This window comes from Anolis carolinensis, chromosome 2, assembly GCF_035594765.1.
Source record: "Anolis carolinensis isolate JA03-04 chromosome 2, rAnoCar3.1.pri, whole genome shotgun sequence".
Lineage (NCBI taxonomy): Eukaryota > Metazoa > Chordata > Lepidosauria > Squamata > Dactyloidae > Anolis > Anolis carolinensis.
This window is the reverse complement of record NC_085842.1, coordinates 203575621-203596458: the sequence shown is the minus strand read 5'-3', so window position 1 is coordinate 203596458 and position 20838 is coordinate 203575621. Positions and strand designations below refer to the sequence as shown.

The window sequence follows — 20838 nt, the reverse complement described above, 5'->3', positions numbered from 1 at the left end:
ATCTATGATGGCTGAGCCCTTGCCGTTATGGATACCAAACTGAAAAAGCCAGATTTGCTGAAGGAAATTGTTAAGAATGGATTCAGGCTCAAGTCTAATATTTATAAGGGGCCGGTAAATTATTTCACTGTTGAAATCCTTCAAAAATATTTCAGATTGGGAAAAATCTACACAAATAATATGCACTGGTAGTGATGAAATGGGGTATCAGGTGTACTTAAAATACAGGATGCTTGTTAAATATCATAAATACAGGGAAAGGGGGATTAAGAAGGCCTAGCAACCAAAAATGATGGAATAGGAATAAAAAATACATAAATGCAACAAGTGCATTTTAAGGAGAAAATACAGTGCAAGATGAATAAAGGTAGTTTAGGAAAGATACTTTTTGGATTACAACTGCTTGAATTGTCCACTGGCCGTTCCTAACTAGGATATTCTAGGGACTGAAGGGTTTAACAAACATGTTTCCAAACTCTGAGAATGGGATAATACTGATGACTTGTAGGAAAATACAGATATATTTGTTGGGTTACAACTGGATTGTTGAATGTTTCCATAATCAGATTTTTCCCTCCACCTACCTATTTATGGGAGCTCGCATTTTCTTACTTTTCCCTTGAATTGTTAGGAGTCATGCTTGATAAATATGGATTGCAAGCATACTTTGATATGTTCAGCAGAGAACTGAACTCATGATAAGAGGAATGTTGGCAGGGTAGTGCTTGAGATTCTGAATCCATTGCCATACTCTAAATACAAATTGAAATTTCCTTTCTAAACCTCTTTTCTTCTGTTGACAAGCAAATGGTCTCTTTAGTGCATTCAGCAGCAATTAGAGCTCAACTGTCTTGTTTACCTCTACTGAATGGAGACCCTGCCAAAATGGCTCAGACTACTATATTCCCTATTCTCAAGCATTGGGCAGTTCCCAGAGGCTCGGCAATCCTGCTTGTATTTGAAAGATACTAACAAATGTCTATGCTTGATTGGCTTTCTCCCACGTGTACAACTCCATTGTTTTCTTCTCCGCAAAACATCTGAGAGCCATTTCCAGTGCCAGATAGTATCAGGTGGAAGTGACATTCATCTCTGTGTTTTGGCACACAGGCTTTTTTGCATACAAGGCGTAAGCTTTACACTCAACACTTTGAGCACACGGGGGCTTTTTGTAAACTTCTGATAGAATAAGGTCATGTTTTGTTGCACTCAGAAAGTGTTTCCTTCACTCCAGGTGATAGCATCTGACCCCTAGTATTAGGAGTGAGCTTAGAAACATGGTGATTTGAGTCGAACATGACTATTTCAGTTGGAGATGGCGCAGTTTTTATTCTAAGCCTGATGGGTTCCTATAAAGCAGTGGTTCCCAACCGTTTTTTGACCAGGGACCACTTGAACAGGGACCACTCTCCAACATTAGTACCAAAAGTATTACGAATCAGTTTTTGGTCAACTTTAATTTGGTTTGGTTATTTGGGGTGCTGATTCAGAAAACTGCATTGGATAGATCACATCAGCTCTAGTTTCTGATACGGAACATATACCATCCAGTAGTTGACATCTGCTTGTGCACAGAAAACAATATTTAATAATCTAGAGCTGATGAGGTCTATCCAATGCAATTTTCTGAATCAGCACCCCAAATAACCCCAGGAGCAGGCCAAAAACAAAGACACCAAGATGCTCCTACTTCCAGGCACCACATGGAATGGCTCTGCTCAGAGGGAGGGAGGAGGAGGAGAAGCAGCAGTCAGGAGGCTTGTTGTTGCATCTTTTGTAGTCAGCCTCTCCCCTTCTAACACCCCCATGCCTTGGCACTATAAGAGGGTTTCACAAGTTCAGTTGCTCTCGTTGCAACAGTGTAGTAATGGTGAGGCCGCAGACCATATTTTAGTTCTTGAGGACAACTGGTGGACCACGGACCACAGGTTGGGAACCACTACTATACTGGTAGCTAATAGCACTGTTTCCAGGTAGAACATGGATCTCATAAGGATAGTATAAAATTGAAATAGATGTAATAGAATTTTCAGAACTCTAGCCAAATAGTTGTTCTCAAAATCAGATAGATATCAAACGCTTCCTAAGATTATGAAGTGTAGAAAGAACCTTATAGGTTTCAGAAAACTGCACCACCCAGAGATGTATTTTAATGATGTCACTCTGTCCCTATTTCTCTACATGGTGATTATGATGCAACCTGTGATGTTTCTTCTATGAAGTGCTCACAGTAGTCTCAATGTTGGTGAAGTAGAGGAGGAAGGAGCATTTCTTGTAAGCAGAAACAGAAAGAGAAAGACTGGATGGATCAAAGAGGAAATAAGAAAAGATAAACAATTCGTGTTTCACAAAACCAGGCACTTATTTCCTTGCCATACACTTTCCAGGTGATCTCTCAATTATTTATTTATTTATTTATTGGACTAAGCTATATGATAGATATATGGATAAAGATACAGAGGACTTTTGGAAAAGCTGGCAGTTGTGAGGTAATAAACACACTTAGGTTCTAGAGCAGAGTTGTACATTCTGAAGATGACTAGAACACAGGAATCCAGCCGAAGAGGTGAGTATTCAGTGTCTCCAGTTGTCAAAATCTATCTCTTACTTTATCCAACATTTTAGTTGAAAATATGATGAGGTTTCAGGGTTCTGAAAAGCTTCAAGAGACAGGAAACATGTATCAAAATCTGCTATAAGACAAAGAACAAGACTTGCTTTGAGAACAGGAAAATGTAAAGCCTCCCTGGTGAAAATGCAAAACCCTTCCATTGAATTTCACCAACAAATTGGTAAGTCCCCAAGAGGTAAATATCTTAATGGATTTTTTTTACATCCTTGATTATTTAAAAAAAATGGTTTGGTTAACTGATTCTTCAAATGAACTTCCTGCAAATGATTAAGATGATTACAGGTTTATTTCAATATTTTGTAAAATATACTTTTGAAGATTTGAAAGGGAATTTTCTGATTCAAAAGGGACTTTGGAGGTGAGTTGCATATTTCATTATTTCCAGTAACCCTTAACTTTGCCCAGTTAATATAACAGTTGTGTTTTCTGAAAGAGGTTGGAACTGAGAGATCCAGGACTTGAGGTGAGTATATCAACTATTACCAATTGCTAAAGTTTATCCCACTACTTCTCTGAATAATATCTTGCTTGGACTGATTGCATCAGGAAAATGTTATTTGTTTATTCCTCTATATAGAATAATATATTTGCCCTGCAGGAAAGGGCTAAAAGAAGCAAACTGAAACAAAAAGGTGACTTCCAATTCAGAGACTGAACAGAAAAATATATAAATATTTTAGCTTCTGATAAGATTAAAAATAATTTCAAAAAGTGGGGTCCAGGAGTTGAGGTGAGTATATCAAGTATTGGCAGTTGTTCATGTTTATCCCACTACTTCTCTGAACAATATCTTGCTTGGACAGATCACATCAGGAAAATGTTATTTACTCCTCTATATAGGGTAATATATTTATCCTGCAACAAAGGGAATAAAAGAAGCAAACTATAACAAAAAGACTGACTAGAAAAATTTTAGATTTTAGTTTATGTCACGATTAAGAAAGAATTACTGATAGGATTAAAAAACAACACAAGGTAAGACCTTTACTGAGAAGAAAACAGACAAGTAAGTGGTCATTATTCTTTTCCTACTGACTAGCCTTTTTACACCAAAGAGTTATGATGGTTAAATGTTTGTTTCATCATATGCTGACTTGCTTTCAGCTTGGAAAGAGATTTTCTAGCTTAAAAATAATTAATTTTGAACCCATCCGTTCTTTAAGAAGAGTTGAGAAAAATAAAGAAATCTATGTGTTTTAGCAAATGAGTAATATAAAGGCTTCAAGTGATGTAACAGATGACATTGACTGAACTCCTTCAAGGAGAGGAAAATGTGAAAATGTCACAGATAAACAGCAATGTGAAGGTAGGTCCTCAAATGATATCCTTTTATTGTAGAGAAAGATTGTTGATCATTTTTCATGGCTAACTGGCTTCCTCAAGACCAGTCTCCGCAGATGTCATTTCGGTGGCTAAACATTTATTTGATCCTTTAGTGATTTCTTTGCACATTTGGAAGGGATTATACCTTGCACAGACATCTGCAGCTTATTTTTTAAAGACAGAACCAGAAAAGCATAATTACATGAATCGTTTTCAACAGGATCACAAAAGGAACAAAGACCCAAGAAGTCTAATGCGAGGTAAGAAACATGACTTCTTCAATTGTTTGTCTGCTGAAAGGAGAATGTGAAATACCCCAAACTCATTGCAGATGTGCATATTGCCCAAAAGCAAAGACTTTATCTCATTTTCTGTCCCCTTCATCTATTCAAATCTCTCCGAAAGCACAGTGATGTTTTGACATTGATTTCCTCACTTCTATTTTATCTTCCTTGAACTGAAAGGGAATTTTTGAAATCTGAAAAGAATTGTATATGACCTTTGCTTTAGGTTCTTCTGAACAGAAATCTTCAGTACTGAAACCTTCAGGGAAGAAAGCCAAAAATTCATACACCCGCCCCCCCCCCCCCCCCAACAAAACTGAATATGGCACAAGGAAAAATAACATGATTCTAGATGGACGAGCAAGAACAATAATGATGGTAAGTCCTTAGGTGTTGGTTCTTTATAGATATAAAAACAGATTCTTGGTCGTTTTTCTTTCCTGGTTGTCCTATTTGAAGCAATCAGTGAATTAATCTATCAGTGAACTTTAAACATTTTTCCCTCTTTTGAAAATTTATTAAGGGGCCCATTCTTGAATCTAAAATACTATCATTTTAGTTGTTTATTCAGTACATAAGAAATGTCTGCAAGGGAAAGGCCATATTTAAAATCTTGAATGCAGCTCTCAAGGGCTTATCTAGACTTTTTCTGAAGCCAATTGGGAGATGCATTTATAGGAATATTATCATCTACAAGCAGGGCTTTTAAAACTTTTTCCACTTGCAATCTGTTTTTGCCCGATTTCTTTTACGCACCCCTGGGTATATAGATATATAAAATAGATATACATATCAAACATTTATAAATAACAAATAACAAAAATATATTTTAAAACACTTTCTGGTATACACGTATAGTTTTGCCATTTATTAAAGATTAAAGCAAATTTGCATACCAGTGAGATAGATGAGCTTGTTTATGATTACATAAAGAATTAAATCCTTGCAGAATATTTCATATTGCAGGATGCAGTGCATCATCAACTTTTTTTCATGCCATGCTAACATGTTTGTTTTGCAGCCTCAAATGGCTCTCTCTTTTTCTCCTGAATTTATGAACCACAATTGAATATGTTTGGGGCTCCGTACCTCCAACTTAAAAGATCCCAGGTTGTAGAGTGGGCCATATGCATTAAATGAACCCATATCCACCTCCCCCCATGTTCCCATCTTGTTCACGTATATGCATGAAATCCATATCCTTTCTTCCCCCCTAAAACAAATTGGAGGTATTAACCCTTCCCTCCTTGTACAAGTTTCAGGCGAATTCCTCTCGAAAAATTAATGGCAGATGACTGATGTTTTTTATTTCAATTGAGTATGGTTTAGGATCCCAACTGAGTTGTTAGAATTAAAATTTGAATTGAAGTATTTCTTAAACTAAATAGAAAACCATCAAGCAAAACCAGCATTTGCAAACAGGCTAATTTACCCTTTTATTAAGTACAGTTGAAGCATTTGCTGCATGCCACTGCTAACAGATTAATGTAAATATCTAAAACAGCCACTAGGTGGCAATCCACTCAAACCATTCATGACTTCAACATACAGTTTTGCCACCATAAAATAGGGTCATGACCCACAGTTTAAGAAGTTTTCATCTATAGAGGAAGGAATGGAAGACAGAGGAAAAGAAGAGAATTATTTGCTCCAGTATGTCAGAAAACTGTTCCTGCAATTAGTCAGTTTTTGCTTTCTATTGCTTATTGCACAATGTGTGTGAAAACAAAGGAAGGAAGACTTCTTCTATAAACATCCTGAACCAGAGTGTAAAGAAAATGACTTATTTCAAAAGAAAGAAAGATGAATCAAATAACCTATTTATTTATTTGTAGTTGGGGATACTGAAAGATAAGGGTAATCAAAACTGGTATATTGCTGGTGCTTATTTGTAAAAATAATAATAATTGAACAATACATTGAAACTAAGATTTGTAGAATATACACATAATTAAAGGTTTGAAGAATATATGGATCACTGCTTACATCTAACCTGAGTAGGAGGAGATTTTCATTTTATTTTCCTTAAACCATACTAAACTCCTCAAATTGGAGTGAAGGACTGAATGAAATTCTGTAGAATTTAATATTGGAGACTTTAAGGAAAATTGGTGTCATAGATACAAACAAATGTACATTAATTGTGCTGATGCAGCTCTACATAGCACTGGAGGAGAGTCACTTGCTACATCCCTCCTTGGCAAGCATAGCCTTTGATGGAGAGGAAAGCATAAGCAAAGCCTGCCAGAAATGGTCAGCTTGAAAGATTCTTCATCTGATTCCCTCTCTCACTTTCTGAAGCAAACCCAACACAGCTAGGGGACAATGCAACAATTAAAGAACTTGGATTGTATAATTAGAAAATGATTTGTGTTATAGGCATTTTGTAACACCAGTTCATACACAGTATGTGTGCCCTCAAGTTACATTCCAATTTATGGAGACTTATGCATGAATTTCATTGGGTTTTCTTAGGCAAAGTATACTCTGTGGTGGTTTGGCCAGTTTCTTCCTTTAAAATAGATCCTCCAGCACCTGGCATTCTTTGGCTGTCTCCCATCCACGTACTAACCAGAGATAACCATGATTAGCTTCTAAGATCAATCCGGACTTGGTGCTTTGGGGATATTTAGGCAACCCATTAGGTATCTTATTTTCCTTGTAGTTGAATTAATGCAGTTTGATACCACTTTAATTGTCATGCTTTAATGCTATGGAATCATGGGATCTTTTGTTTTTTCTGTCGAAATGTGCTTCATCAAAGTACAAATCCCAGAATCCCATAGCTTTGAGAAATTTGCAGTTATACTGATGTCAAACTGCATTATTTCTATAGTGTAGAGACAGCCCTGGGCCTCTGGTGGCACAGTGTGTTAAAGCGCTGAGCTGCTGAACTTGCGGGCCAAAAGATCCCAGGTCAAATCCCGGGAGCGGAATGAGTGCCCGCTGTTAGCCCCAGCTCCTGCCAACCTAGCAGTTCGAAAACATGCAAATGTGAGTAGATCAATAGGTACCGCTCCGGCAGGAAGGTAACGGCGCTCCATGCAGTCATGCCAGCCACATGATCTTGGAGGTGTCTACAGACAACGCCGGCTCTTTGGCTTAGAAATGGAGATGAGCACCAACCCCCAGAGTTGGTCACAACCGGACTTAACGTCAGGGGAAAACCTTTACCTAGAGACAGCCCTAGAAATGCATTTTCAATCTGCATGAACTTCTCCCGCCAGCAAGGAAAATGTGGAAATATAAAGAAAGGTGTGAAGGCAATTTGTCCAATAAACATTAATGTTTCATAATGCTATAGACCAGGGGATCTCAAACGTTTTCAGCTGAAGAGTCCTTTTTGAAACAAAAGTTTCTCAAGGAGGCCCAAAAATGTTTATATATTATATATAGTGTATATATATTGGCCATGGGCTGGGCCAGTAGTAGATGGATGGAGAGTGTTTGTGTGAATTAATTCACACCATGCAAAAAAGAAAAAGAAAGAACAATATATTTAAAATGAAGAACAACTTTAACCAACTTAACAGTATTTCAGTGGAAGACCCCAAGGGCTATGCATTCAAATCCACTTCTGTCATGCAGGAAAAACATCACCAAAGCACCTCTTGAGCAGTGGGAGGGAAATAGGGTTTTGGAAGCAAAGGAAGTGGAGGTAGGAGTAGGGGAGGGTCCGGGCAGTGAAAAAAAGAATCTGGGTAGTGAGGGAGGCGGGGGAGAAGGGGCATGGGAGAACACTGCTGTTGCTGTTGCTTCTGCTGTTGTTTACTGCAGTTCAAAATTTTAATTTTCCTGCATTTCTTGGGAGGAGCAAAGAGGAGGAGGTGGGAAGCAGCATGGCTCTGCGGAGCCCCAAGGGCTTTGCGGAGCACGGTTTGAGAACCCATGCTATAGACAACTGGCTATTGTAGATCTAGTCTGTGTTTTTCTTTCTAAAGGCTCCAGATAATTGAATGGGTATGCTTTCTTTTTAAAAGGTGGTGTGCCCAAGTAATTTCCATCTTTTGGTGACCCTAAGGCAAACCTTTCAGAGGGTTTTCTGAGGCTAAAAGTATTGTATGTGACTTGCCCACTGCCACTCAGTGGCTTTTCATGGCCAAACAGGGATGAAAGTTATAGTTCAGCCCTCAAAAGATTATGCTTTTCTGGGATTAGGGTTAGGATAGGTACAGGATTGAAAAACTCCAGCTCTTCTAGCCTAAAGCCTCCACGTGTCTCTTCCCATCTAGATGTATTTTGATCAGAACAAGAGATCTATATGTCTTTTCAAAAGTGTGTTTTACTGCATTGTATTCAGGAATGAAAAGAACCAGCTTCTTGGTAGGCATAAAATATGTATAGAATTTCTTCTGTCTTTTTCTGTAAAACTGTCAATGTGCTCAGGTTGTTTATTCTTCTGCCCGCCCCTGAATCCTTTGACGACTTCAACAGGAATATTTCCTCAATATGTTTTCCCCAGAGGAAATATTTTTTTTCTGGAATGATATTTTTGGGAGAAGCCAGGTTTTTTTAAGCAATAAGGAGTTGTTTTGGGGAGGGAAGGGAAGGAGAGGGTTTTACACAGAGTTTGGTTTCCTTTGACTGAAATAACTAGCAAGTTCCTGATGAAGATGATGATGGTGATTTTAAAAAATAGCACATCCCTAATCTGGAAATCTGAAATGCTCCAAAATCCAAAACACTTTTGTCACCAGTCACTTACTTCCATTTTCAAATCGACAGTGAACTGCCTGTTCATTTACATGCCAGAAGCAGAAGTCTGGTGGACTCCCTGGAGATTTACTGTACAAAACATATTGTATTTTGTTCTGAACACAGTATCAGGTCCCTTATACCCTCAGTATCTCAGTCTCTCTTCAGCCTCATGGCTCATACACAACACAAGTATTGAATGAACAGGAAAGAAGACTGGAGAGAGACAGAAGGATCTGTGAAGTGGCAGGAGGTGTGGATTGCATGAGACTCAGATTCCAGCAATTTCATAGAAATTCTAATTTTTTAAAAAAAACAAAACCCTGAAATGCAAAGCTCTTCTGGTCCCAAATATTGTTATTTCAGATAAGGGATATTCAACTTGTATAGAGGCAGAGCATAGACAGAAGTTGAAGCTTAAAAACATGTCAAGAGACAGTTTCCCTGCAATCAGATTTCTATAGCCTAGTTCTCTGAGAGCTTCTCCACCCATCTCCAAACCCAGATTTGGCTCTGGGTATTTCTCATACTGATTTCCTGAGCCATCTAGCAAAGAAGGGAAAGCGCTTCACCAAACTAGAAGACCCATTAGATGAAATCATGACAAAGTGCTACTGTAGAGATGCGCCATGTGTTTGCTTCAGTGAAAAGGCAGATTTGGTATTGAGTTCCACTCTCTGTCACTGATGTGGTCTAGCGGGAACTAAGCATATCATAAAACAAAGTGATGTATCCATATTGCTTAAATATTGCTTAAATAGTATCTATTAAGACCTTAGTGCTTAAGGTGGCACTTTTCTGGCATTTGGGATCCTGAATGAGCATAGAAAACCGTTCACCCAAAACATTAAACCCTAAATGCAATATGTTTAAACAAACAATGTTGCTGTTAAAGAACTTGGCAAACTTTCACCTGTACAGTAAAATTGTGATTAGCTTGCCTTTTTAAAAAATTACAAAGCGTAAGAGTGGAATAGGGAGCCCCCGGTAATTCAACGGGTTAAACCGTTGAGCTGCTGAACTTGCTAACTGAAAGTTTGCCAGTTCGAATTCAGGGAGAGGGGTGAGCTCCCACTGTTAGCCCCAGCTCCTGCCAACCTAGCAGTTTGAAAACATGCAAACGTGAGTAGCTCAATAGGTACCACTCCAGCGGAAAGGTAATGGCATTCCATGCAGTCATGCCGGCCACATGACCTTGGAGGCGTCTATGGACAACGCTGGCTCTTCAGCTTAGAAATGGAGATGAGCATCAACACCTAGAGTCGGACACAGCTAGACTTAATGTCAGGGGAAAGCCTTTACCTTTACCTAAGATTGGAATGGGAGCTGGTGTAGTGATTTGAATGTGGGCCTAGGATTCCCCACTGAGTCATGGAAACCCACTGAGTGTCCTTAGACTAGTCATTCTCTTGCAGACTATGGAAGCAATGACAGGTCTCTTCTGAATAAATCTTGCCAAGAACACCCTGTGGTAGGGTCACCATGAATTAGAGTTGACTTGAAGGCACATAAAAAAAACAAGGAGTAAAATATACGTGGCTCTCCTCTGAGCTGCCCATGCTCCACTGCTTTAGACCCTTGACTCCTTGACATCTGACCCTAGGGTGAGCTGGGGAAACTGGCTTAAACAGTTTTTACTCAGAGCCCAATGTGTTCATATAAAAGAAACTAACAGCACTGTTTTCAGGTAGAATCTGGATTTCAAAAGGATAGTTTAAAATCCGAATTGCTTTAAAGAAAAAATAATTTAATTTACTTAAACATTTTCAAATTATTGAATACTGATTTTATGCAAAGCATCAAACATTTCCATTTCTGAATCTGGATCTCACAAGAATAGTTTAAAATTCAAATTGCTTTAATTAAAATTTAATTTGATTTACTTAAACATTTTCAAATGACTGAAAACTGATTTTATGCAAAGCATTAAACATTTCTGTTTCTGCCTTCTTTGGTTATGTTTATTGGAATACTCAACATATAAGGTCACATGTGAGCACATTAAGGGACACACACACACACACACATCTAATTTGCTCCAGGATACTCAATTCAAATGCACAGTAGAATGGCTGAACCCCTAACTTCACCCCCAAACACATCAGAATTTTGAGACAGAGGTGAATCCTTATGGAGCCCTAGAAGTGGCAGATCTGTGAGAGTGGGTCAGACATCTAGCAGAATGCTAGATACCCATATAATTGTTCTCGAAACTGGATTGATATTGAGCATCTGTCTATTATCTTTCTATCTGTCTCTTAATAGATATCAAAAAAGACAACACTCAAAGATGTATGCTGATGATGGCAATATACAAAAATGTATGCTGATTATGACCCCGCGCTCCCTACATAGATGTGGTAATTATGATGAAACCTGTGATGTTTTGCTTATAATGCACTCAAGTTGCCTTAAGTGAATTATTTATTTCATATTAGAAAATCTAAAAGATAAGACTGATACAATGTGTTGTCGAAAGCTTTCACGGCTGGAATCACTGGGTTGCTGTAAGTTCTCTGGGCTGTATGGCCATGTTCCAGACCGAGTAAAGCTTGAATTGTGCCAATACTTACACTAGTCAAAGACCTGAGACTAAGTTTTGTGAAGGATTTATGGGAAAACAAAGAAGTTGTGCCCAGAACCAGTGGTACAACTGGCAGTTGGAAGTTAAACAGTTCCAGAGTTGTACATTCTGAAGGAGACTGGAACGCAGGAATTCAGCGGGTGAGGTGAGTATTTCAGTATTTCCAGTTGTCAAAGTCTATCTCGTACTTTGCCGAGCTCTTTAGATTAAAAAATGATGAGGTTTCAAGGTTCTGAAAAGCTTCAAGGGACAGGAACCGTGTGCCTACAATCTGATGTAAGATAAAGAACAAGACTTGCTTTGAGAAGAGGAAAACGTAAAGCCTCCCCGGCGAGCTTCATCAACATGTTGGTAAGTCTCCAAGTCTCAATGGAAACAAGTTCATATTCTTGGTTATATTTTTCTAGATTCACTGATTCTTCAAATTACCAACAAATAAGAATGGTACCGGATTTATTTCAGTGCTTTGTAAACAATGACTTTAAAAATTGGAAAGGGGATTTTCAAATTCATAAAGAGATGGAAACCCATCTATTTTGTAAAGTGGAAAAAAGTTGCTCTTGAATATTCAGCAGTTGAATTGTGCATTTCATTATTTCCAGTGCTTAACTCTTACTTTGCCAAGCTATCTTAACATAAGTTGTACTTTCTAAAGGAGATTACAACAGAGGAATCCAGGAGATGAGGTGAGTATTTCTACTATTTCCAATTGCTAACATTTATCCCAATAGTTCTCTATCTGCTTTTCTGGATAATAATTTATTTATTTATTTATTTATTTATTACAATACTTATATCCCGCCCTTCTCACCCATGTTGCTTGGACTGATTACAGCATGAAAATAATGTTTATTCCTCTATATACAATAATGCATTTGCCCTGCAGGAAAGGGATAAAAGAAGCAAACTATAACAAAAAGGTGTCATCCAATTCAGAAACTGATCAGAAAAATTATAAATGTTTTAACTTCTGATAAGATTAAAAATAATTTTAAAAAAGAGGGATCCAGGAGTTGAGGTGAGTATATCAAGTATTATCAGTTGTTCATATTTATCCCACTACTTCTCTGAATAATAACATGCTTGGACAGATCACATCAGGAAAATAGGAGGATATATATTGGCTGCAACAAAGAAAATTAAAGAAGCAAACTACAACAAAAAGACTGACTAGAAAAATTAGAGATGTTTTATTTTCTGTTAAGATTAAGAAAGAATTAAAGGATTAAAAGAGAACACAAGGTAAGACTTTTACTGAGAAGAAAACAGATAAGTGGTCATTATTCTTTCCCTTTAACAGTCAAAGAGTTATGATGGTTAAATGTTTGTTTCATCATTTTAGCAGAATTTAAAAAAACAAAAACAAATGAGTAATACAAAGGCCTCAAGTGTTGTAAAGGATGACATTGACTGAACTCCTTCAAGGAGAGGAAAGTGTAAAAATGTCACAGATAAAAACCAGCAATGTGAAGGTAGGTCCTCAGATTATATCCTTTTATCGCAAAGAAAGATTGTTGATCATTTTTCATGGCTAACTGGCTTCCGCAAGACCAGTCACTACAGATGTCATTTTGGTGGCTAAACATTTATTTGATCCTTTAGTGATTTCTTTGCACATTTGGAAGGGATAATACAATGACCCCTTTTTTAAAAGACAGAACTGGAAAAGCATAATTACATGAATAGTTTTCAACAGGATCAAGAAAGGAACAAAAACTCAGTAAGTCTAATGTGAGGTAAGAAACACTACTTCTTCAATGGTTTGTCCTCTGAAAGGAGAATATAAAACATCTCTAACTCATAGGCAGATGTGTTTACTGCCCAAATGCAAAGACTTAACTCATTTTCTGTTCTCTTCATCTATTCAAATATCTCTGAAAGTACAGTGATGTTTTGATATTGATTGGTTCATTTTCCTTGAACTGAAAGGGAATTCTGAAATCTGAAAAATGTTGTATAATATGACCTTTGCTTTAGGACCTTCTGAACAGAAACCTTCAGTATTATAACATTCAAGGCAAGGAAGCTAACAACTCATATAAAGCGACCACAAAACTGAGTATGATGTAAGGAAACAGCATGCTTCTGGAGGGACATGCAAGAAAAATACGAAAGTGATGGTAAGTCCTTAGGTGTCGGCTCTTTACAGATAAGAAAACAGATTATTAATTACTTTCCCTTCCCATTGGCCTGTTAGAACCAATCATTGAAGAGTCACCTTTAAATATTTCTACTTCCTTTACAGATTTAAAGGGATTTTTGTAAATTGAAATGAGATGTAGTTCCTTCTTTAGTCCAGAATGCTGCTATGTTACTGGTTTATTCAATACTAACAAATGCCCGTGAATGACAATATTAAAAATCTTGAAAGCATGAAATACAACCTTTTCTAGATTTCTTTTGGAAACCAACAGGAAGATGCATCTACAGTAATGTTAACAGCATAGGTGTAATGTAGAGGGAGAGGAATAGGAGACAGTGGAAGGTAAGGAATTAATACCTCCAGTAAGTCAGCAAAGTACTCTTGCAGTTACTTAGTTTTTGCTTTCTGATGCTTACTGCACGGTATGTGTGATAACAAAGAAAGGAAGACTTCTGCTAGAATAACCCTGAACCCAAAGTGTAGAGAAGATGCCTTATTTAAAAAGAAAGGAAGATGAAACGAGTCAACTCTTCTCTTATTTACTTATCTGAAGTTGGAGATGCTGAAAGGTAAGACTGATCAAAACTGGTAGAGTGGTGGTGCTTATTTGTAAAGAAAGTTTGAAAAAACATACAGAGATTGTGCTGCTTTTAGAAGACACAGAACAACGCTAAGGATTCTGGATAAAGAGGTAAGAAACAATTCTCATTTCTAGAACAAGAAAATGTACTGGAATGAAAAAAAATCCAGGAAATGAGGTAGGTACTTCCTGATTTTCCAGTGGTAAATTCTGTCTTTCCCTGACTCTCTAAATAACCTTTAGTTAAAATTAGTATTTCAAGGGGTAATGGTATTTTTCCAGTCAAGATAATGCATTCAACCAGTAGGAAAACAAACTAATGACATTCACTTAATTGTTTCTCACAAGCAACAAACCCAGAGTAAAAATACTGCTGTGGGATAAGAGCTATGGGAAGAGTTTTAAGAAGATAATGGTGAGTATGCCAACATGGAGATAAGTTCATAAGAGACAGGTAGGTTCTTTACTGAAACAAGCAGATTCTTCACTCCTTTTTTCTTCCTGGCTGGTCTATTAAAACCATGTTTACTTAAATATTCACTTGTCTGATGGTTTTTTTTTTTTTGCAGGTTTGAAAGCAGCTTTGCCTCTTAAAAACATTGGTAACTGAAAGCAAAAGTTAAGTTGAAATGTTGTACTTTAAGAAGAGGATGCGTAAAACATCATAAATAAATATCACTCCACAGGTAGGGCCCAAAGAGGCATCTTTTGTCTTTGGAAGTCATGTATGTCCTTATGTTTGTTAGTTTCTTAGTTGTTATAGGTAATATAGAAGGAGAAATTGATTGTTTGCATGTAGATCTGTTTGATTTGTGTTTTTCCTGATTTTTTGTTTATGTAGTTTACCTTATATGTAATTTTCTGAACAAAATAGTCTCTGATCTTTTCTGCTTTTTGACCAATTCAACCAAAATCATGAATATTTTTTCTGACTGATCATGTAGTGAGAGATTTCTTTGCAGGGAATGCCCTGACTTTGAAATTGTAATCTTTTACATCTTTAAAAAAGGGAGTATGATGAAAAGCAGAAATACTTTGTAATTTGTGTCTACTGGACTATGCTCATAATAAGATGTCTTGTGTGAAGTGAAAAATATGTATTTAAAGAATGCCCCCTATTTGGGAAGAGCAACATGTGAAGGTATGTTCTCTAAATGTCTTTATTGCCAGTTCCCTAGCTATATATGTGATGTTTTTCTGTTGATCTTTCCAAACCAATAATCGAAACCAGTTTAAACAGCTTCCTTTTGCAGAGAAGAAGGTACCCCTTTCATTGGTTATTTTGGATATGGGGAGAGATTTGGGGTAAGTAAAGCTAAGTTATGCATCATTTGTTATTGTTATTGTTTTTGTGGCAACAACAAAAACAACAATAATACTTTATTTTTCTATCCCGCCTCCATCTCCCCACAGGGACTCGGGGTGGCTAACATGGGGCCAAGCCCAAAGAGCAAACAGTGAACAAAATAAAAATACATATGTAAACAACATCAAATAGGTAAAATAAACAGATCAAACTAATTTTGGGCATTCTTATAATTATTGCATGATGCATGTGATGAGGAAGAAATTAGTGGTTTTAATAGTGCTATCTGTTAGCGCTTTATCTTCTATTCCTACCTGGCAGAAGAGGGCTGGACTAGATGGTCTTTTTGGTCTTTTTGGGAGTGCTGTAGGGAACAGAAAAAGCATAAGCACACACAGAAGCATATTTCTCTGTCAATGTGTTTTTCAAATAGCCGAGGTCAGGAACACAGAAGCTGGTGTTCAGTTTAGAACAAAGGACCACAGAGAGAAAATATACTACTTTTTTTGTGGTCTCTGTAAAATTGCACATATGGGGTATTTCCTGTGCTGTGCAGTCAGTTTGGAACTCTCTAGAAGCTGTGAGGATACATTAGACATATATAGCCAGTGGGAGGGGCTACCGCCTCAGTTCCTTTTGTCCACCGCTTTTACAGCAGCTAGTAACTTCTCTCTGCTTTTTAAAATTAGCTTTACTAAATCCTTTTGATTTTTCAGTTTTTCTGTGATGACCACTCTACTAGACTGATTATTAGTTTTGATCTAGACTGTGCTGATCATGCTACTGGACTGATTACTAGTTTTGACCTGGACTGTTTGTGACATTGTGATTCCTTTTGCCCTTACTTGACTTGGATTGTGTTGCTGCCAGTAAGGTCATCTATAAACTTCTTTTAAAAATGTTCGGCCGGTGCGGGGAAGCTGCCCAATATTGACAGGCAAGCTATTTGCCTCCTTTTCCTGGGGGAGGGGCCACATGGTCAATCTTGCCATGAGTGCCTTTCCTCACCTCCCCCCAAGCTCGCATGAACTGCAAGTCTAGGCTTAAGGCCCTCCTATACGAGCAAGCCCTTCTCCCTCTACCCAGTTAAAGGGATGACCACCTGCTTCTTCCTCCAGCAGCACGATTTTGGAAGTTCTCTTACCTGCGATGGGGAACCTCTCCCCACTTGGATAGCCCACCCCTACTTAGCTAAAAGCTAAAAAGTCCAAGCCCTCGGAACTCCCACTATCTAGACTCACCAAAGGGCTGGAGAGGGGCCAACGACTTGAGAGACAAAAGAGACGAAAGCCAACTGCACCTCTGGCTACTACCACCTCAGGGGCCTCAACATCGCCAGCTGTTTCTAGGGTGTTGGCTACTCAAGGGCCTGCCCTCTCCACGCTCCACTCCCGGAAGGCATGCGCACAAAAACTGCCCTGGCAGACATGCAACCTCCTCCAGCCAAGGAGCATGCACCAGATACCCTGCTGATATCGGAGTTGGATAATACAAAATTTTATATCAACAAGCAGGGGGAACTCTCTCCCCTTACTTCTGGTACTCTCCTTCTGCAACTGGAATTGGTTCATACTCAGGGTTATCCAGCTCATATCTCTTCACCTCCTGGGAAAGGACAATGTTCTAGCCGACCACCTGAGTAGAACTCGTAAGTCTGATCAAGAGTGACAATCTCTACCCTCATGAAGTTCTCTCCATATTCTGGCACTGGGGCAGTCCTGAAGTGGATCTATTTCCCTCACTGGACAACGTCCACTGTCACCGTTTTTGCATGAGCTTATCTCAGGGTTGAGTGCACACCTGCCTAGGAGTAGCCTTGGACACAATGGAATGGCTGAATAATCATAATAAAAGTAGCATTATTGGAATTTATAGATGCAGAAAATGCATTTGAAAATTTAAATTGGGAGTTTATATTTGCAATCTTAGAAAAATGGAATTAGGAACTAACATAATAAAATGAATCAGAAAAATTTAGAAAGCATAAACTTCCAAAATTTTAGTGAATTGAGAACTCTTCGAAGAATGTAAACTCCAGAAGGACACAAAACAAGAGTGTCCTTTATCCCTACTGTTGTTCATCTTGGCATTTGAAGTATTATTAAGGAAGATAGGAGGAAAAATCAAAGAGCTGAAAATTAGGAATGAAACATTCCAACTGAGAGCATTCAGTTTTATGGTTATAATAGAAGATCTGATGGAAAACATGGAATATTTACTATATGCATAGGAAATATTTGGAAAAATAGGCGGTCTTATAATAAATAAAGAGCAAACATTCTTACAAAAAAATTTAATAGAAAAAGAGAAATCTGAATTAAAAAAAATATCTTGTCTACAAATCAGAAAAAAGGAAAATACCCAGGAATAATGCTCTAAAATAGGAATGCAACATTATTTTAAGACAGTGATGAAAAGACATGGAAAGAAATAAAAATAGATATATAAAGATGGAATAAATTAACATCACTACTATTGGGAAGAATATCACAAAATGTTCTAATTTTTTTTTTAAATGCTGTTTCTTTAAAAAAATTACAATTATAGTGATGTACCCTTTCAACAATGGAAAAAAGATTTGACTAAATACATTTGGCAAAGATAAGAGACCCAGAATTACACTCAAGATCTTACAAGATGAAAAATAAAGTGGAAGATTGGTGTTACCAGACTTAAAATTGTACTCTGAAGCATGCACATTGGTTTGAATGAAAGATGGGCTAATCCTAGAAAATGAGAGATTGTTAAAATTAGTTGGCATGCCTATATATAATGTCAAAAAGGAAAAGCATATGCTGACTTTAATCACCATTTTATAAGATGAATTATACTAAGATCAGGGAATAAGTGCAAATATGTATTATGCCCAGAAACCCGTTATCGATTCACTGGAAGAAGCATTCTACAAATTTGATAAAAAGAAAGGAGAACAATGGATCACAAAGAGAGATTTAATAATACATGAAGATTATAAATACAAATATAAAACTCAAGATGAATTGATGGATGCAAGACTTCACCTGCAGTGTTACAGACATTGGCAATTGAAATAAAGATTTACATTTGCCATAAAAATGCTGAATTTAAAAGGAAAAATTAGAATTTTCAAAAAAGTTATTTAATAATGAAGAACATTGTATTGGGAAGATATATTACTGAAGATGGAAATGGAAGTAGAATTGAAAAAGAAATGTATGATTCAATGGGCACAAAATGTCAGACACAACAAAGAATTAGATATATAGGAAAAATGTGGACTATTGGCTTAAAGAAATCTTGTGCTATGACCTTTCAGAAAATTTTTACAAAATGATGAATCAGTGGTTCCTATTCAATTTGAACCTGAACTATTTCTACTGAGAATGTCAAACAAACATATAACATCAGTAAACTACAATATATGGCAGTTGGACACTGCCTATTCTTCCTTGGCCAATTAATGGTTGTGTGGCATTAATCCAGTGCTGGAAGCTACTATGAGAACTGGATGGAACTGGACTGTACTATTTATATGCTTGGTTTTATATCCCACCCTCTTTCCCTTGTTGAGGGACTCAGGGATTGTAAGGGCTTTAAGCTCCACCAATGCATGATGGATTTTTGCCTAGAAGAGTAGTTAAGGAAAAAAGCAGCATCAGTTATTGGAAAGGCCAACAACTAGGATGCCTATAGAGAGGGGATAGAATTCTAGAGCTGGAAGAGACCACAAGACCCATCCAATCCAGTCCTGTTCTGCAATACAGGACACACAATCAAAGCACTCCTAACAGATAACCCCGGTAGAGTAGTGGGTTAAAGCCTTGTAACTTGAAGGTTGGGTTGCTGACCTGAAGGCTGCCAGGTTCGAATCCCACCCGGGGAGAGCGTGGATGAGCTCCCTCTATCAGCTCTAGCTCCACGTGGGAACATGAGTGAAGCCTCCCACAAGGATGGTAAAAACATTAAAAAAACCACAAAAACATCCGGGCGTCCCCTGGGCAACGTCCTCGCAGATGGCCAATTCTCTCACACCAGAAGCAACTCAGGTTGCTCCTGACACGAAAAAAAGAAAGAAAAAACTCTGTTTAAGAACTCCCAGAGAAGGAGACTCCACTACAATCCCAGGCAATTGATTTCACTGTTGGACAGCTCTTACTATAAGGAAGTTTTTCCTAATGTTTATGTGGAATCTCTTTTTCATAGAGTTAGAATTTGCTGTTACATGTTTTGAGGTGAATCAACACAGTAGAATGAATATAGTTTGACACCGCTTTAACAGACATAGCTCAATACCCTGAAATCATGGGAGCTGTAGTTTAACAAGTTCTTTAGTCTTCTCTGCTAGAGAGTGATTCCATATTTCCGTAGTACAGTTAAAGTGGTGCTAAGTTATACTATAGTGTAGATACACCCGTAGTCTTCAGAGCAGCAAAAACAAACTGGCTCTGTCTTCAATATGTTAACCTCTCAAATATTTAAGCATAGCTAAAATGTCCCTTTCTCTTTTCCAGGCAAAAGATATTCACCTCCCTAACCTGCTCCTGAAAGGGCTTGGCTTCCAGATCTCTCACCATTTTGGATGCCTTCTTCTGGACACATTCAGCTTGACAATATCCTTCTTAAATTGTGATAGTGAAGAAGGAAAAACAGCCTCTTTGAAGTCAATATTCACATTTGATCATCATAGCACGTCCAGTCGATGAAAAAGGAATCATACCACCATTGCCCTGATTTCATTCAGGTTGTTTTTCCATGGAAGAGAGCAACAGCACCTTGGACAATGGCATAGCATTGGGGAGGGGGGAACAGGTCACAGATTGTGTATGTGTGCTCTTGCGCATGGCTCTTGCTCATGGCATGCCCAGGGCTAGTAGTGCTGACCGCCAATTTTGGGGTCGGGAAGGAATTTTCCTCCAGGGCAGATTGGCCTGAGATCCTGGAGGTTTTTCGCCTTCCCCTGGGCATTGAGCAGGAGTCACCGGCCATGTTATATGGCACCTTGAGATCTGTAAATAATATATCATGGGGAAAAACCCCTATAAAATTTAAAAAATAATCCATCAATAAAAAAGAAAGAAAAGAAAACCAACTTTTGCCTCCTTGTCCTTTTTTGCTTGGGTTCTGTGAACATGCTATCGGGGAAGCTAGGTGGAGCTGTCGACTGATAGAGACAAAGAAAAATCTCTCTCTTCTTGCATGGCAGAATGTAATGTTATAATCAATTTGTGATAGTTGATGAAGAGAACCTCCCAGCTTACTGTTGGAAGCTAGATATTTGGTGTTTATGAATCTGATTCTATGAAATCTTGTTT

At 37.8% G+C, this 20838-nt stretch overlaps 1 long non-coding RNA gene across 1 annotated transcript; it reads left to right on the top strand.

Annotated features, from left to right (window-relative positions):
* Positions 1-12859: 12859 nt before the first annotated feature.
* On the top strand, positions 12860-20615 carry LOC134296491 (uncharacterized). Its single transcript, XR_010003268.1, has 2 exons — positions 12860-15739; positions 20038-20615. It is a non-coding gene; the product is annotated as an uncharacterized LOC134296491 (long non-coding RNA).
* Positions 20616-20838: the final 223 nt, after the last annotated feature.